This window comes from Microcaecilia unicolor, chromosome 11 (assembly GCF_901765095.1).
Source record: "Microcaecilia unicolor chromosome 11, aMicUni1.1, whole genome shotgun sequence".
Taxonomy (NCBI): Eukaryota; Metazoa; Chordata; class Amphibia; order Gymnophiona; family Siphonopidae; genus Microcaecilia; species Microcaecilia unicolor.
In genome coordinates this window covers 148,116,266-148,134,430 of record NC_044041.1, presented here as the reverse complement: position 1 = coordinate 148,134,430, position 18,165 = coordinate 148,116,266, and the positions used below count along the sequence as shown (strand labels likewise).

At 50.2% G+C, this 18,165-nt stretch overlaps 1 protein-coding gene across 4 annotated transcripts in view; it reads left to right on the top strand.

The window, feature by feature from the left end:
* SYMPK (symplekin) overlaps positions 1-18,165 on the top strand; it is a 767,776-nt gene that overhangs the window by 138,488 nt on the left and 611,123 nt on the right. The window lies entirely within an intron of this gene.

The following is an 18,165-nucleotide window of genomic DNA, read 5'->3' as shown; positions in this document are numbered from 1 at the left end:
CTGGTGGCTGAAGACAGACAAGTTGTCTGCAGGGATGCCTCTTGTGACCCCGGAGTGGATTGTCGTCACGACGGATGCCTCTTTGACGGGCTGGGGCGCCCACTGCATGGGAAGGACAGCGCAGGGGCTCTGGTCTCCTGCAGAGGCAAAGTGGTCTATCAACCTCCTGGAACTCAGAGCCATTCGGTTGGCGCTTTTGGAGTTCCTCCCGGTACTGGCGTTGAAGCCAGTACGGGTCCTGTCGGACAATGCCACGGCTGTGGCCTATATCAACCGCCAGGGAGGTACCAAGAGCGCCCCTCTAGCCAAGGAAGCCATGAATCTATGCCAGTGGGCGGAAGCGAACCTGGAACAGCTGTCAGCGGCCCACATTGCCGGAGTCATGAATGTCAAGGCGGACTTTCTCAGTCGCCATACCTTGGATCCCGGAGAGTGGCAGTTATCGGCTCAGGCGTTCTTGGACATCACGAAGCGCTGGGGCCAGCCGAGCCTATATCTGATGGCGTCATCGGCCAATTGCCAAGTGCCGCGCTTTTTCAGCAGAGGACGGGACCCTCGATCTCGGAATAGATGCTCTTCTCCAACAGTGGCCGACACAAGAGCTTCTCTATGTGTTCCCGCCCTGGCCCATGTTGGGCAGGGTACTAGACCGGGTGGCAAAGCATCCGGGCCGGATAATCCTGGTGGGTCCGGACTGGCCCAGACGTCCCTGGTATGCGGACTTGATCAGGCTCTCAGTGGACGACCCTCTGCGGCTGCCAGTGGAGCAGGGCCTGTTGCATCAGGGTCCCGTGGTGATGGAGGATCCCTCCCCCTTTGGTCTTACGGCCTGGCTATTGAGCGGCAGCGTCTGAGGAAGAAGGGCTTCTCAGACAAGGTCATCGCCACTTTGCTGAGAGCGAGGAAGCGCTCTACTTCTACTGCTTACGCCAGTGTTTGGCGTACCTTTGCAGCGTGGTGTGAAGCAGGCTCACTTTCTCCCTTCACTGCTCCAATTTCTTCAGTGCTGGCGTTCCTGCAAGAAGGTCTGGAGAAAGGCCTGTCGCTCAGTTCCCTTAAAGTCCAGGTAGCGGCTCTGGCTTGCTTCAGGGGCCGCCTGAAGGGTGCTTCACTGGCTTCGCAGCCAGATGTGCTACGTTTTCTCAAGGGAGTTAATCACCTGCGCCCTCCTCTGCGCTCAGCGGTGCCTGCGTGGAATCTCAACCTGGTGCTAAGAGCCTTGCAGAAGCCGCCTTTTGAACCCTTGTCGAGGGCATCTCTGAAAGACCTGACGTTGAAAGCAGTCTTTTTGGTGGCTATCACTTCAGCCAGAAGAGTTTCCGAGCTCCAGGCACTCTCATGTCGAGAGCCTTTTCTGCAGTTCACTGAGGCAGGAGTGACTATTCGCACAGTGCCTTCCTTCCTGCCCAAGATTGTTTCTCGCTTCCATGTGAATCAGCAGCTCTGTCTCCCGTCCTTTCGTAGGGAGGACTACCCAGAGGAATACTCTGCTCTCAAATATCTGGATGTGAGACGTGTCATCATCAGATACTTGGAAGTGACCAATGATTTCCGGAAATCGGATCATCTGTTTGTCCTGTTTGCAGGTCCTCGTAAGGGTCTGCAGGCTGCTAAGCCTACAGTGGCAAGATGGGTCAAGGAAACCATTGCAGCGGCTTATGTGGCCGCGGGGAAGGTGCCGCCTATCCAGCTGAAGGCTCACTCCAGTAGAGCTCAGGCGGCCTCGATGGCAGAGGCCGGGTCCGTCTCCTTGGAAGAGATTTGCAAGGCGGCAACTTGGGCATCGGCCCATACCTTCTCCAGGCATTACCGCTTGTCTGTGGCTGCTCGGGCGGAGGCCCGGTTTGGAGCTTCAGTGTTACGGTCAGGGGTTTCAATGTCCCGCCCTGGGTGAGTACTGCTTCGGTACATCCCACCAGTCTATGGATTGATCAGCATGATGATATGGAAGGTAAAATTATGTATCATACCTGATAATTTTCTTTCCATTAATCATAGCTGATCAATCCATAGCCCCTCCCAGATATCTGTACTGTTTATATTCTGGTTGCATTTCAGGTTCAAGTTTAGTCTTCAGTTCCTGTTCAGGAGGACTTCGTGTTCAAGTTTTTTCAATTGGATTCTTCAAGAGTTGAGACGAGTTTGTGTTACAGTGAGCTGCTGCATTCCTCTCCCCTCCGTTTTACGGGGCTGGATTGAGACCTAAATTCTGCCGGCGCTCCCTCCCGCTTCGTGCGGATGTAGGGCAGCTTTGTACCCCTCCCGCTTCGGCGGTGTTAGGGTCAGTCAGCTCCTCCCGCGGTTGCGGTTGCAGGATAAGCCAGATCCCTCCGCATCGGCGGGGTGGTGTCCCTCCCCCGCTCCACAGGGATGAGCTGGACGGATTCCCCTCCCCCACTTGTGTGGGGATGAGCTGGGTTAATTCCTCTCCCCCGTTTCGGCGGTGGTGAGCTGGGCAGAGTGTCCCTTTGTGGGTGTAATTCTCTAAGTGCTGAGTCCTGCGGATGGAGCTTTGATATCGACATACTGAGGAGTTTCCGGCAGCACATGACCACATATAGGGAGGCAAAAACTTTGCTCTCTATCTCCACCTGCTGGTAGATGGACACAACCCACCAGTCTATGGATTGATCAGCTATGATTAATGGAAAGAAAATTATCAGGTATGATACATAATTTTACCTTAGAGAAGTACAAAAATATATCTTGATGATAATAAATAGATTGTTACTGAATACAGACTATACCAAATGATTCTTATTAGAACACTAGGTAAATCACACAACCTGATCTGTAAAAGAACTGATACTACATCTTATGTAAAATACAAGTTAGCAGCATATTCCCTGAGCACGAGCCATGACAAAAACCAATCTCTCTGAGATAAATACCACTCACTAATCCAATTTCTTGTAATCTAGACCAAGACTTCACAACCCAGTCCTCGGGACACACTAAGTCCCATCGGATTTTCAGAATACCCACCTTGGTATTCAATTCTCGTGCATATTCATGGTGGATATCCTGAAAACCTGATGGGACTTTGGTGTGCCCCAGAACTGGGTTGAGAAGCCCTGGTCTAGAGTACAAGACCTGAGGGAGGATAGGGGTAGCACCACCATGAATATGCACGAGAGAGATTTGCATGCCGGGGTGGGTGTCCTGGGGACCTGATGGGACTTGGTGTGCTCCGAGGACTGGGTTGAGATGGCTTGCTCTAGACAGCTTCCTTTTTGACCTAATGAAAGAAATGTCCCTTAGCATACGCTAGTGCCTGAAAGACTAGGAAGGGTAGTTTCGATATGACATCAAAGTTGAACTTCGGATATTTTGCACTAAATGTCCCAAATCTGAATACCAAATGTAACCATTTTCGAAAAAGCAAAGCATCTATCTTTTTTTCTTTTCTTTCGAAAATACTGTTTGTGTGCTGTGAGTTTTTTTTTTGGGCCGTTTTTGAAAAAAAAAAAAAAAAAAAAAACGCACAAGTGAAAAAACGTAGAAAATCAAGCCATTGGGATGTTGGAGAAGCCAGCATTTTTAGCAGACTGGTCCCCCAGACATCCCAGGAGAAAAATGGGGCACACATTTATATGAAGTCCATAGCAGGGTGCTCCCAGGCACACATCTTGCCGTTGCTCCTTATGTTGTCTGCTGAGCCCTCCAACACCCAGCCAAAACTCACGTTCAAATATTTGAAAGGTATTGACGTTCAAATATTTGAAAGGTATTAATCCGCAAACGAACCTTTTCCGGAGATGTGAAGGCGGTAGAACGAGAGGACATGAAATGAGATTGAAGGGGTGCAGACTCAAGAAAAATGTCAGGAAGTATTTTTTCACGGAGAGAGTAGTGGATGCTTGGAATGCCCTTCCGTGGGAGATGGTGGGAATGAAAACGGTAACGGAATTCAAACATGCGTGGGATAATCATAAAGGAATCCTGTGCAGAAGGAATGGATCCTCAGGAGCTTAGTCGAGATCGGGTGGCAGAGCCGGTGGTGGGAGACAGGGCTGGTGGTTGGGAGGTGGGGTAGTGCTGGGCAGACTTATACCGTCTGTGCCAGAACCGGTGGTGGGAGACGGGACTGGAGGTTGGGAGGCAGGGATAGCGCTGGGCAGACTTATACGGTCTGTGCCAGAGCCGGTGGTGGGAGGCGGGGATAGTGCTGGGCAAACTTATACGGTCTATGCCAGAGCCGGTGGTGGGAGGCAGGGATACGTACTGGGCAGACTTATACGGTCTGTGCCAGAGCCGGTGGCGGGAGGCGGGGCTGGTGGTTGGGAGGAGGGGATAGTGCTTGGCAGACTTATACGGTCTGTGCCCTGAAGAGCACAGGTACAAATCAAAGTAGGGTATACACAAAAAGTAGCACACATGAGTTGTCTTGTAACAGTTTAAAAATGGAGAGAAAACAATCTAAACCTGTCTATACAAATTGGCAAAATATAACAAACTAGAAAGAAACATATGATAGTTCAATTAAACAGCATAAGCAGAATAAATATCTTCCTTAATAAAAGAGGTACACTTGCGTTACAGGCATTAATAGGTAAAAAATAAATAGCAGTAGTCCTACACAAAATATATAATAGAAATGTAGTTTGTCTTGTACTGAGAGTAGTAACAAGGAGGGTTAAGACAAACTTCTGAACATAGGGAATAATGCACCAGACAACAGTATCAACACCTGATTTAGTAACCAATTTTGTTGACTAAGGCAGAAAGGTCTTGTAATGCCTATATAATGGAACCTATCAGTGTCAGTATTACTGGGAATGTAAGTATAACAATGATTTCTGACTTTAAATTAATCAAGTACCCCTCTTGACACTCCTATAGCATTTTTTAGTGATAATAGAGGTACAGCACCTGTCAATCCGTATGCGGAGTAAAGTTTATAAATTTCAACATATCTTTTTCCAATTTTCTGGACAAAGAACCAAGGATGCCACCCACTTGACCAATGCTATAAGTGGCATACCAAAATATACAGGTTCTCTGTTAGAGGGTCTGATTATTGGATGTGTAGTCTGTTCAATTTTAATTTGTCCACATCCCTGGAAAATTTCAAAGTTATCAAACACGGACCTATTAGATCCAGTATTGTCAGGAATAATAGAATTAAATTGAATTAAAAAGGGCAAGTAATGATTAGATATAGGGTTTCAATTAAAACAGGGTAAGTCTACTGTTGGGGTACCTAGGGTGGATTCCTGTGATTATTACTATGTACCATAGGCGCCCGGTATCGGAGGCTAAGCCTCCCCAGCCGAAGATCAGATCCTGATGATGACGACGACGACGCTCGTCCCAACTGCCCGCCCTCTTTCCCCCAAGATCAGTTTCCTTTTTTAAAAAATTTACCTTCAGTCCGGCAGCGCAGCGACAGACAGCATCAGTGAAAGTGCTCCCAGTAAAAGCGCTTCTCTTCGCTCAGTGCCCTGCCTTCTTCTGACGTCATGACGTCAGAAGAAGGCGGGGCACTGAGCGAAGAGAAGCGCTTTTACTGGGAGGGTGGGCAGTTGGGGCAGGGGAGAGAGTGAGATGAATGGGATGGGATGGGATGGCAGGGCTCAGGGAAAGAGGGGAATTGCTGAATATGGGTGAATGGAGGGGGGCAGGGGAGAGAGGAGCATGGATGGGATGGCAGGGCTCAGGGAAAGAGAAGAATTGCTCAATATGGGTGAATGGAGGGGGGCAGGGGAGAGAGGAGCATGGATGGGATGGCAGGGCTCAGGGAAAGAGGGGAATTGCTGAATATGGGTGAATGGAGGGGGGCAGGGGAGAGAGGAGCATGGGTGGACATGGATGGGAGGACTGGGCCCAGGGAGAGAGGAGAAATTGCTGGACATAGAGGAGAGGGGAGGGAAGAGAAGAGAGAGGACGGAGCTGAGATGAGGGAAAAGGAAAAGAGAAGAAAAACTGCACATGAATGGAGAAAATAGGCAGAAGCTGGATCCACTGGACAGTCAAGTCTGCGGAGGACCCAGCTTTTCTCCGAGGACAAGCAGGCTGCTTGTTCTCACGACTGGGTTGACGTCCACGGCAGCCCCCACCAACCGGAACAAAACTTTGCGGGCGGTCCCGCACGCAGGGCACGCCCACCGCGCATGCGCGGCCGTCTTCCCGCCCGTGCGTGACCGTTCCCGCTCAGTCTTTTCTTTTCCACGCTGGAGAGAGCCGCGTTCGTCTCTCTCTCTGTCAGCCCCGGAAACCGGATCATGCTTTCGCCGCGAGATTTTCTTCGTTGTACTTTTTCTTCGCTTCTCTGTTTTATTTTGTTAAAAAAAAAAAATGAGAAGAACTTGGTTTTCCCTCGTCTTTTTAGCGGGGGCGTCTTGTTGCTGCCTTGTGGCCGCGCGGTCGATTTATTTTTCGAGGTGTGAATTTTACCGCCACCATCGACGACTTTGACTTCGCCGACGCAATTTTTCCGTCAATGTCCTCGAAGGTCCCAAGTGGATTTAAGAAGTGTGGTCGGTGCGGCCGGCATATCTCGCAGACCGACACTCACACTTGGTGCCTCCAGTGCCTCGGGCCGGAGCACGATACCAAGACGTGCACCTTGTGTCTCGGTTTACGGAAACGGACACAGGTGGCGAGGCAAGTTGTACGGGACCGTCTTTTTGGAACTTGCGCCGGCCCCTCGACTTCGACGGCATCGGTATCGACGGCCGGATCTTCGGTACCGGTACCGATGTCCACGAAATCGGCACCGACCCCAGGAGTACAAGTCCCGTCGGCCCGCCGGTCTTCCGGAGACGGCAGGGGTGAGCGGCCGCGTGGGCAATCAGCCCCGGTCACTCCCTCTACCCAGGGCCCTCGGGACCGAACCCTGTCGGACCCGATCCCTTGAGGCCGTGGGGGATCTACCTCCTCCTCTTCAGTACCGCTGAGCGCTGATGACGGGCACCGAAAAAAGGCAAAAAAGCACCGTCATCGGTCGCCCACGGCGCATATGGCTCCCTGCTCCAGAGACGATTCGACGCCGAGGAAGCGGCAGCGCCGAGAGGAGCGGTCCCCCTCTGTAGTAGAGGTATCGTCACGTCAGGGTGCCAGCACTTTGGTGCCGTCTCCTGGACCCGAACAGCTTCCGGCACCGACACCTCTACCGGCTCCCTCGCCTTTCCCGACAGCGGGCCTGGACGAGTGCCTCCGAGCCATCCTTCCGGGGATCCTGGAAGGGCTGATGCGCCAGACTGTGCCGGCGCCGGGGGTGCTTGCGCCCTCGGCGCCGTTGATGGAGGCGCCGGTGTGCTCTAGCCCGGTGCCGAGGCCTTCGATGCCGCCGCCACTTGCGGCGCCGGTCTCGACCGCCACGCAGGTGGAGCCCCCGTCGACGTCGATGGAGGGAGCTTCATCCCCTCCGGCGCGGGAGTCCACCGCTCGACGCCACCACCGAGGACTCGGTACCTCGAAGTCGAGCCGGGCCTGGTTGAGGTCTGAGCTACAGGAGCTCATGTCCGACACCGAGGAAGAGGCCTCGTGGGGGGAGGAGGAGGACCCCAGATATTTCTCCTCAGAGGAGTCTGTGGGCCTTCCCTCCGACCCCACTCCTTCACCAGAGAGGAAGCTCTCGCCACCTGAGAGCCTCTCCTTTGCCTCCTTCGTCAGGGATATGTCGATTTGCATTCCCTTCCCCGTGGTCTCTGTGGATGAGCCGAGGGCTGAGATGCTCGAGGTCCTCGACTATCCATCACCACCTAGAGAGTCCTCCACGGTACCGTTGCACAATGTCCTCAAAGAGACACTGCTTCGGAACTGGTTGAGACCTTTATCTAATCCCACCATCCCCAAGAAAGCGGAGTCCCAATACAGGATTCACTCTGACCCAGAGTTAATGCGGCCTCAATTGCCTCATGACTCGGCGGTCGTGGATTCTGCTCTCAAGAGGGCACGGAGTTCGAGGGATACCGCCTCGGCGCCCCCAGGGCGGGAGTCTCGCACTCTGGACTCGTTTGGGAGGAAGGCCTACCAATCTTCAATGCTCGTGACCCGCATCCAGTCTTACCAGCTCTACACGAGCATACACATGCGGAATAATGTGAAGCAACTGGCGGACCTGGTTGACAAGCTCCCCCCGGAGCAGTCCAGGCCTTTTCAGGAGGTGGTCAGGCAGCTGAAGGCGTGCAGAAAGTTCCTGTCCAGGGGTATATATGACACCTGTATTGTGGCATCTCGTGCTGCGGCCCCAAGGTATAGTGATGCGCAGGCTCTCATGGCTGCGTGCCTCTGACCTGGACAACCGCACCCAGCAGCGGCTGGCCGATGTCCCTTTTTGGTGAGAAGGTCGAGCAGTTGGTGGACCAACTACATCAGCGGGAAACCGCCCTCGACAAGCTCTCCCACCGGGCGCCTTCAGCATCCACCTCAGCAGGTGGACGTTTTTCCCGGGCCAGGCAGGCTGCGCCCTATGCCTACAACAAGCGTAGGTACACCCAGCCGGGCCGAAGGCCTCCTCAGGCACAGGGACAGTCCCAGCGCGCTCGTTCTCGTCAACAGCGTGTGCCTAAGCAGCCCCCGGCGCCTCCACAGCAAAAACCGGGGACGGGTTTTTGACTGGATCCATGGGAACATAGCCGCCATCAAAGTGTCCGTGCCGGACGATCAGCCAGTCGGGGGGAGGTTAAAACTTTTTCACCAAAGGTGGCCTCTAATATCCTCCGACCAGTGGGTTCTCCAAATAGTGCGGTGCGGATACGCCCTGAATTTGGCCTCCCCTCCACCAAATTGTCCTCCGGGAGCCCAATCCTTCAGCTCCCAACACAAGCAGGTACTTGCAGAGGAACTCTCCGCCCTTCTCAGAGCCAATGCGGTCGAGCCCGTGCCACCCGGGCAGGAAGGGCAGGGATTCTATTCCAGGTACTTCCTTGTGGAAAAGAAAACAGGGGGGATGTGCCCCATCCTAGACCTGAGAGGCCTGAACAAATATCTGGTCAAAGAGAAGTTCAGGATGCTTTCCTTGGGCACCCTTCTGCCAATGATTCAGAAAAACGATTGGCTATGTTCCCTGGATTTAAAGGACGCATACACTCACATCCCGATACTGCCAGCTCACAGACAGTATCTCAGATTCCGCCTGGGGACACCACACTTTCAGTATTGTGTGCTGCCCTTTGGGCTCGCCTCTGCCCCACGGGTGTTCACGAAGTGCCTCGTGGTGGTCGAGGCGTATCTACGCAAGCTGGGAGTGCACGTGTTCCCATATCTCGACGATTGGCTGGTCAAGAACACCTCGGAGGCAGGAGCTCTCTCCGGTCCATGCAGTGCACTATTCACCTCCTGGAGCTGCTGGGGTTTGTGATAAATTACCCAAAGTCCCATCTCCAGCCAGTCCAATCTCTGGAATTCATAGGAGCTCTGCTGAATTCTCAGATGGCTCAGGCCTTTCTTCCCGAAGCGAGGGCCCACAACCTCCTGTCCCTCTCTTCCCAGACCAGAGCGTCTCAGCAGGTCACAGCTCGGCAGATGTTGAGACTCCTGGGTCATATGGCCTCCACAGTTCATGTGACTCCCATGGCTCGCCTTCACATGAGATCTGCTCAATGGACCCTAGCTTCCCAGTGGTGCCAGGCCACCGGGAATCTAGAAGATGTCATCCGCCTCTCCATCAGTTGCCGCAATTCACTGCACTGGTGGACCATTCGGACCAATTTGATCCTGGGACGCCCATTCCAAATTCCACAGCCCATGAAAGTGCTAACGACGGATGCATCTCGCCTGGGGTGGGGAGCTCATGTCGATGGGCTTCACACCCAGGGACTGTGGTCCCTCCAGGAAAAAGATCTTCAGATCAACCTCCTGGAGCTCCGAGCGGTCTGGAACGCACTGAAGGCTTTCAGAGATCGGCTGTCCTGCCAAATTATCCAAATTTGGACAGACAATCAGGTTGCAATGTATTACATCAACAAGCAGGGGGGCACCGGATCTCGCCCCCTGTGTCAGGAAGCCGTCGGGATGTGGCGTTGGGCCTGCCAGTTCGGCATGCTTCTCCAAGCCACATACCTGGCAGGTGTAAACAACAGTCTGGCCGACAGACTGAGCAGAGTCATGCAACCGCACGAGTGGTCGCTCCATTCCAGAGTGGTACACAAGATCTTCCGAGAGTGGGGCACACCCTCGGTGGATCTTTTCGCCTCTCAGACCAACCACAAGCTGCCTCTGTTCTGTTCCAGACTCCAGGCACATGGCAGACTAGCGTCGGATGCCTTTCTCCTCCATTGGGGGACCGGCCTCCTGTATGCTTATCCTCCCATACCTTTGGTGGGGAAGACCTTACTGAAGCTCAAGCAAGACCACGGCACCATGATTCTGATAGCTCCCTTTTGGCCCCGTCAGATCTGGTTCCCTCTACTTCTGGAGTTGTCCTCCGAAGAACCGTGGAGATTGGAGTGTTTTCCGACTCTCATTTCGCAGAACGAAGGAGAGCTTCTGCACCCCAACCTTCAGTCTCTGGCTCTCACGGCCTGGATGTTGAGGGCGTAGACTTCACTGCGTTGGGTCTGTCTGAGGGTGTCTCCCGTGTCTTGCTTGCCTCTAGAAAGGATTCCACTAAAAAGAGTTACTTTTTCAAGTGGAGGAGGTTTGTCGTTTGGTGTGAGAGCAAGGCCCTAGAACCTCGTTCTTGCCCTGCACAGAACCTGGTTGAATACCATCTGCACTTATCAGAGTCTGGCCTCAAGACCAACTCAGTAAGGAATCACCTTAGTGCAATTAGTGCTTACCATCTTCGTGTAGAGGGTAAAGCCATCTCTGGAGAGCCTTTAGTCGTTAGATTCATGAGAGGCTTGCTTTTGTCAAAGCCCCCTGTCTAGCCTCTTGCTGTGTCATGGGATCTCAACGTCGTCCTCACCCAGCTGATGAAACCTCCTTTTGAGCCACTGAATTCATGCCATCTGAAGTACTTGACCTGGAAGGTCATTTTCTTGGTGGCAGTTACTTCAGCTCATAGGGTCAGTGAGCTTCAAGCCCTGGTAGCTCATGCTCCGTATACTAAATTTCATCATAACAGAGTAGTGCTCCGCACTCACCCTAAGTTCCTGCCAAAGGTGCTGTCGGAGTTCCATCTTAACCAGTCAATTGTCTTGCCAACATTCTTTCCCAGACCGCATACCCGCCCTGCTGAACGTCAGTTGCACACATTGGACTGCAAGCGAGCGTTGGCCTTCTATTTGGAGCGGACACAGCCCCACAGACAGTCCGCCCAATTGTTTGTTTCTTTCGACCCCAATAGGAAAGGGGTCGCTGTCGGGAAACGCACAATCTCCAATTGGCTAGCAGATTGCATTTCCTTCACTTACGCCCAGGCTGGGCTGACTCTTGAGGGTCATGTCATGGCTCATAGTGTTAGAGCCATGGCAGCGTCGGTGGCTCACTTGAAGTCAGCCACTATTGAAGAGATTTGCAAGGCTGCGACGTGGTCATCTGTCCACACATTCACATCACATTACTGCCTCCAGCAGGATACCCGACAGTCGGTTCGGGCAGTCGGTGCTGCAGAATCTGTTTGGGGTTTAAATCCAACTCCACCCTCCAGGACCCGAATTTATTCTGGTCAGGCTGCACTCTCAGTTAGTTGTTCTTCATAGGTCAATTTCTGTTATACCCTCTCCGTTGCGAGGTTCAATTGACCTGGGTTCTTGTTTTGAGTGAGCCTGAGAGCTAGGGATACCCCAGTCGTGAGAACAAGCAGCCTGCTTCTTCTCGGAGAAAGCGAATGATACATACCTGTAGCAGGTGTTCTCCGAGGACAGCAGGCTGATTTTTCTCACCTACCCTCCCTCCTCCCCTTTGGAGTTGCGTTTTACTTATTAATTTGCTTGTCATTCAACTGAGCGGGAATGGTCACGCACGGGCGGGAAGACGGCCGCGCATGCGCGGTGGGCGTGTCCTGCGTGCGGGACCGCCCGCAAAGTTTTGTTCCGGTTGGTGGGGGCTGCCGTGGACGTCATCCCAGTCGTGAGAACAATCAGCCTGCTGTCCTTGGAGAACACCTGCTACAGGTATGTATCATTCGCTTTACTTACAGATGTAGGACAAGAAACGAAGAAGAAAGGCGGAAAGTAAAGAAATAAATGGAAAGGAAGCCCTGGAAATGGAGTTAAGAGGACAGATAGCAGCAGAATCGGATACTGGGCCAGCATGATCAGAAAAACAAAGTCACCAGACAACAAAGGTGGAAAAGATAATTTTATTTTCATTATAGTGTTTGGAATATGTCCACTTTGAGAATCAGGTGCTCAACATTAAAAGTTTATATTTATTTACTTATTTATGGCATTTTATCCCACATTAAACATGAATTAGGGTGTTTTGTGGCTGTACATGAGAATTGTGATATTATGATCCCTTGTTTCATATTGTTGACGGTCTGCATTTTCCGTATGGGTGGTATATTGCTGTATTAAGTTCTGCCCAGTGTAATATTTATGGTACAGTAAGGTTCTGAGTGTGTTTTTGCACAAAGTTGTGCATAGTGTTTTGCAGTTGAGCGATTGTGGTTAATATATGCTTTGAGCAACCACTTTATTCTTTGACATATGATACATATCTAATATCTAAATTTAATAAAAGGTATTGTGACTTTTATTTTTATTTTTTTTTCTGTGTGTTATCAGACAATTATGGATTTAAGCTCCACCCCTGGCCCCACCCCTAACCCTGCCCCCTTTAGCCTCCCCAAACAGTTGGGCCACCGACCGCCTATGCTATGTACATTGAAGAAACCTGTGAGTCTTTTCAAATGTATAGTAGATTAGTCACAAATAATATAGGTACAACAAGTCCCAACACAGTTTTTGGAGTACAGAGTAAAGTGTCCTCTTGTGGGCAGTTGGACTTGCATCACCCGGTTCCACTGGAAAGATGGCAAGTGCGGTAGCGGGCTCTCTTTGATGGGTAATGTTCTGTTCAGGTATGGTGGTTTCTTCCTGTAAGGTAATGTCTGTAGTTGTCAGATGTTCGGTCATGGGAGTGAGAAATCTTGGAAAATGTTCTTTTAGTCCATCAACTTGAAGTGGTGGTGGAGGCTGCAGAACCAGTGGTAACTGCTGAGCTGGTGGGGGTGGTTTGAAAGGGACTGAATCAGGAGCCTTGTAGATGCTGATGTCTGTGGACCCAGGAAGTGTGGTCTCGTAACTTGACTAATTTGGAAGGGTCCTACGTAAAAATGATGTAATACTTCCGGTGAACCAAATCTCCAACTTTGAGAGCTTTTGGATGACCGGTGGCAGGGGCAGGGCTATCATTACCCTCCCCTCTTCTGACTGAGATTGCCTGTGAAATCGAAGACAGAAAAAGTAATGATATTGGGTAACACAGAATATTGGTTATCAGGATTGGCTTGAAGAAGGCGCATATTGTGGCCTGGACAGATCTAAAAAGGAGACAGCTTTAAAAAAAACTGATGAGCTAATAAGGCAAGTGGCTGAGCATCGAGCCAATTTTTAATTCCATATAATATAAGTTGTCCAAATTTAGTTTTTAAAGGTCCATTGTAGTGCTCAATTAGGGCATTTCTAGTAGGATTGTAAATACAAACAGTGTGGTGTGAAATACCCAATGCAGGAATAAAGGACTTGAGGAACCCATCAAAAACTAAAAACATTGTCTGTAGTAATTCTACAGGGAATTCCAAATATGGGAATAATCTCTTTGATGCAAGGATAAGTTTCTATTCATTTTTTGTTTTAAATTTGAGTAGAAAGCATCCATGCAGACAAGCAGGTACCTTTTAACTTTAATAGGTATCTGCATATCTGTAAAATCAGTATAGGCCTGACATTAGAGGAACATTTCTCTTGTTTTAATCAAGTATGTTGCCAGTAAGTCTTATACATTGCCTGAGAAACAGAAAAGCATTATGAACAGAAGAATTTAGAGAATTAGGGAAATACAGTATTGGGTAAATTGTAAGGGATACCCCATCCAGTGAAATAACTGATCCAGGTGGGTATTTATTTATATGAAAAAGAAATAAGCAGTTTGTGTTGAGACTTGAGAATATGCTGATAAAACAGTTGGACCAGCCCCGAGAGATGGGTCTGGAGTTTAAAGGTGGAGAAATATAGTGGAGAGGGTTAGACAGATAGAAATATGAGATAGGCAGCAAAAGGTTAAAAAGAATACATGTGTAAATGACTGTTTGACTGTATCGAGGACCCCTAATATCTGGATGTGATCGAAGAGTGATAGCTAGGGGCTCCATAACGAGTGCAAAAATTAAAGGTGATAGTGCACATCATAAGTACATAAGCACCGCCATACCGGGAAAAGACCAAGGGTCCATCAAGCCCAGCATCCTGTCTCCGACAGTGGCCAATCCAGGCTTCAAGAACCTGGCAACCCCCCCCCCCCCCCAAATCCCCCAAACTTAATTCTTAATAATGTTCAATGGACTTTAATTCTTAATAATTTTCATCCTTGATGTGTGCTCCAATACAAAGAAAAGGAGCTTGAGTATTTGACCATTAACCCGAGCAGAGGCGCTCGGTGTCGCATATATTATTACTACTACTTAAACATTTCTAGAGCGCTACTAGGGTTACGCAGCGCTGTACAGTTTAACAAAGAAGGATAGTCCCTACTCGAAGGAGCTTACAATCTAAAGGACGAAATGTCAAGTTGGGGCAGTCAAGATTTCCTGAATAGAGGTGTAATGATTAGGTGCTGAAGGCGACATTGAAGAGGTGGGCTTTGAGCAAGGATTTGAAGATGGGCCTGGCGTATGGGCTCAGGGAGTTTATTTCAAGCATGGGGTGAGGCGAGGCAGAAAGGGCGGAGCCTGGAGTTGGCAGTGGTGGAGAAGGGTACTGAGAGGAGGGATTTGTCTTGAGAGCGGAGGTTACGGGTAGGAACGTAAGGGGAGATGAGTGTAGAGAGGTAAGGAGGGGCTGCATATCTAGTGCATTTGTAGGTTAGTAGGAGAAGCTTGAACTGTATGTGGTACCTGATCGGAAGCCAGTGAAGTGACTTGAGGAGAGGGGTGATATGAGTATATTGGTCCAGGCAGAAGATAAGACGTGCAGCCAAGTTCTGAACGGACTGAAGGGGGGATAGATGGCTAAGTGGGAGGCCAGTGAGGAGTAGGTTGCAGTAGTCAAGGCGAGAGGTAATGAGAGAGTGGGCGAGAGTTCGGGTGGTGTGCTCAGAGAGGAAAGGACGAATTTTGCTAATGTTATAGAGGAAGATGCGACAGGTCTTGGCTATCTGCTGGATATGCGCAGAGAAGGAGAGGGAGGAGTCAAAGATGACTCCAAGGTTGCGGGCAGATGACACGGGGACGATGAGGGTGTTATCAACTGAGATAGAGAGTGGAGGGAGGGGCGAAGTGGGTTTGGGTGGGAAGACAATAAGCTTGGTCTTGGCCATGTTCAGTTTCAGGTGGCGGTTGGACATCCAGGCTGCAATGTCGGATAAGCAAGCCGATACTTTGGCCTGGGTTTCTGCAGTGATGTCTGGTGTGGAGCGATAAAGCTGGGTGTCGTCAGCATAAAGATGATATTGGAAACCATGAGATGAGATCAGGGAGCCCAGGGAAGAGGTGTAGATTGAAAAAAGAAGGGGTCCAAGGACAGATCCCTGAGGAACGCCAACAGAAAGCGGGATGGGGGTGGAGGAAGAACCATGAGAGTGTACTCTGAAGGTACGGTGGGAGAGATAAGAGGAGAACCAGGAGAGGATAGAGCCCTGGAACCCAAATGAGGACAGTGTGGCAAGAAGTAAATTGTGATTGACAGTGTCAAAAGCAGCGGATAGGTCGAGGAGGATGAGGCTGGAGTAGTGACCTTTGGATTTGGCAAGGAACAGGTCATTGCAGACTTTAGATAGTGCCGCTTCTGTCGAGTGTAGGGGGCAAAAGCCGGATTGAAGTGGATCGAGGATGGCATGAGAGGAGAGAAAATCAAGGCAGCGTCTGTGAACGGCGCATTCAAGTATCTTGGAGAGGAAGGGTAGGAGGGAAATGGTGCGGTAGTTGGAGGGACAGGTAGGGTCAAGTGATGTTTTTTTGAGGAGTGGCGTGACTACAGCATGCTTGAAGGTGTCAGGGACAGTTGCAGTGGAGAGAGAGAGATTTAGGATATGACAGATGGGGAGGGGTGACGGTAGGAGAGATGGTGTTAAGTAAGTTGGTGGGGATGGGGTCAGAGGAACAGGTGGTGCATTTCGAGGAAGAAAGAAGATGGGCGGTTTCCTCTTCGGTGATATCAGGAAAAGAGGAGAAGGAGGCCTGGGTTGGTTGGTTGAGGGAGTGGGTTATAGGGTGAAGAGGAGGAGATGGTTTGGTGGTGAATTCGAGGTTGATCTTCTGCACTTTGTCGCGGAAGTAGTCAGCCAGTGATTGAGGAGAGAGTGAAGGGGGTGGGGGGTGGGAGCAGAGGGCACTTTGAGGAGGGAGTTAAGGGTGGCGAAGAGACTGGAGCCATTGAGAAAACCGACCCGAGATACCAACCCTTTCCAGGACAGCAAAGAGAAATGGCCAACACACCCTATCGAACACCTTTTCCGCATCCAGCGATAAGAGAGACAGGGGAGTGTTTCTAGCATGAGTATTATATACCAAATGCAGGGCTCTACGAATGTTATCAAATGTTTGCCGCCCATGGACAAATCCAACTTGGTCTTCATGAATCAAAGAAGGAAGATACCGCTGCAAACGGGAGGCCAAGATCTTAGTAAAGATCTTATAATCAACTCCCAGAAGAGAAATAGGTCTATATGAGCTGCATAGCTGAGGATCTTTGCCTGGTTTGGGTATAACCGTTATAGTAGTCAAGTTCCAGGTCTCCGCCTTGAAAGAATTAAACATCTTCAACAACAATAGGGCCAACAACTTCCCAAAGGTCTTATAGAATTTATTAGTGAAACCGTCGGGCCATGGAGCTTTATTAGCGGCCAACCCCTTGATTGCTTGATGTATTTTTTTCCAGCTCAGTAGGCCGGGACAGCAACTTTCCAGCATGCTGTTTAAGTTTATAGGCTAAGAGTCTACTAGCTTTATTGCCAATCTCAAAGTGAGATTGACAAACCCGCTGAAGCTGTTCAGATAGATCAGCCAATTCAAGTTCACAGAGTTCAGTGTGAATTTTATGAATTTGATCCAAGAGATGGGATGGTGGTTGAGAACTATGTTGTTGAACCCAGCCTTCTACCCGTGACAATCGCTTCCTCAGGGTGTCTTCAACTAGAGATTGTTCCTTCCAAACGTGAGCTCTCAGCGCAGTAAGATGCCCTCGCATAACTGCCTTAAAACATCCCAGAGGGTCCCCAGCGTGACCTCCTCGTTATCATTGAACTCAAGTTGGGAAAGGTTTGCCATGTCTGAGAGCTGCTCATCATGTAAGCGCCATCGACAGGGAGCACTGTGTATCCCTGGGAGAGTTAATTGTAACAGGACTGGAGAATGATCTGACCATGTACTCGGTATTATTTGATGTTTACTGACTTGGGCCGTAATTGATGGATCCCCCGCCAAACATCATTCCGGGAAAAAGAATGATGAACTGATGAGAAATACATATAACTGCGCATGGTAGGGTTATCCTGGCACCAGATATCTGTCAGTTGCCAGCGTGCTAAAAACGCATGGAGTCGTTCTGTTACGCCGGGCATAATAGACCTTGTGTGTAGAGTTATCTAGTTGTGGTTGTAGGGTAAGATTGAAGTCCCCTCCCACCAACAGGGAGCCCTCCCCATGATTCTAAAGTAACTGATCCAAGCTTGAAAAATATTCCCCATGATCTGCATTAGGGACATATATATTCACTAGAGTATAGACGTGACCCCCAAGTGAGAAGACCACTAGTAAGTATCGACTCCCCCCCCCCCCCCCCCCCCGTCTCTTTCAACTTTTGCCATGGTTTAGAGTCATTGAAAGCAATCAAAACTCCCGTATTTTTAGTGTTATCAGGATTTGATACAAAATACAAGATAGGGTATCTTCGATGATGACACAGATGTTCTATGGACAGGCTTTAAATGGGTCTCCTGTATCAGGGCCACATCCACCCGAAGGCAGAGCAACTCCCGAAAGAGGAGCTGCCTTTTCCTTGGTATATTCAATCCCCTGACATTCAGAAGCATCAATGAAATATCAGACATCTAGAGCATTACATCTCCCCTTCCAACACACGTTCCACATATCCGTCGCCCCCCAACCCACTT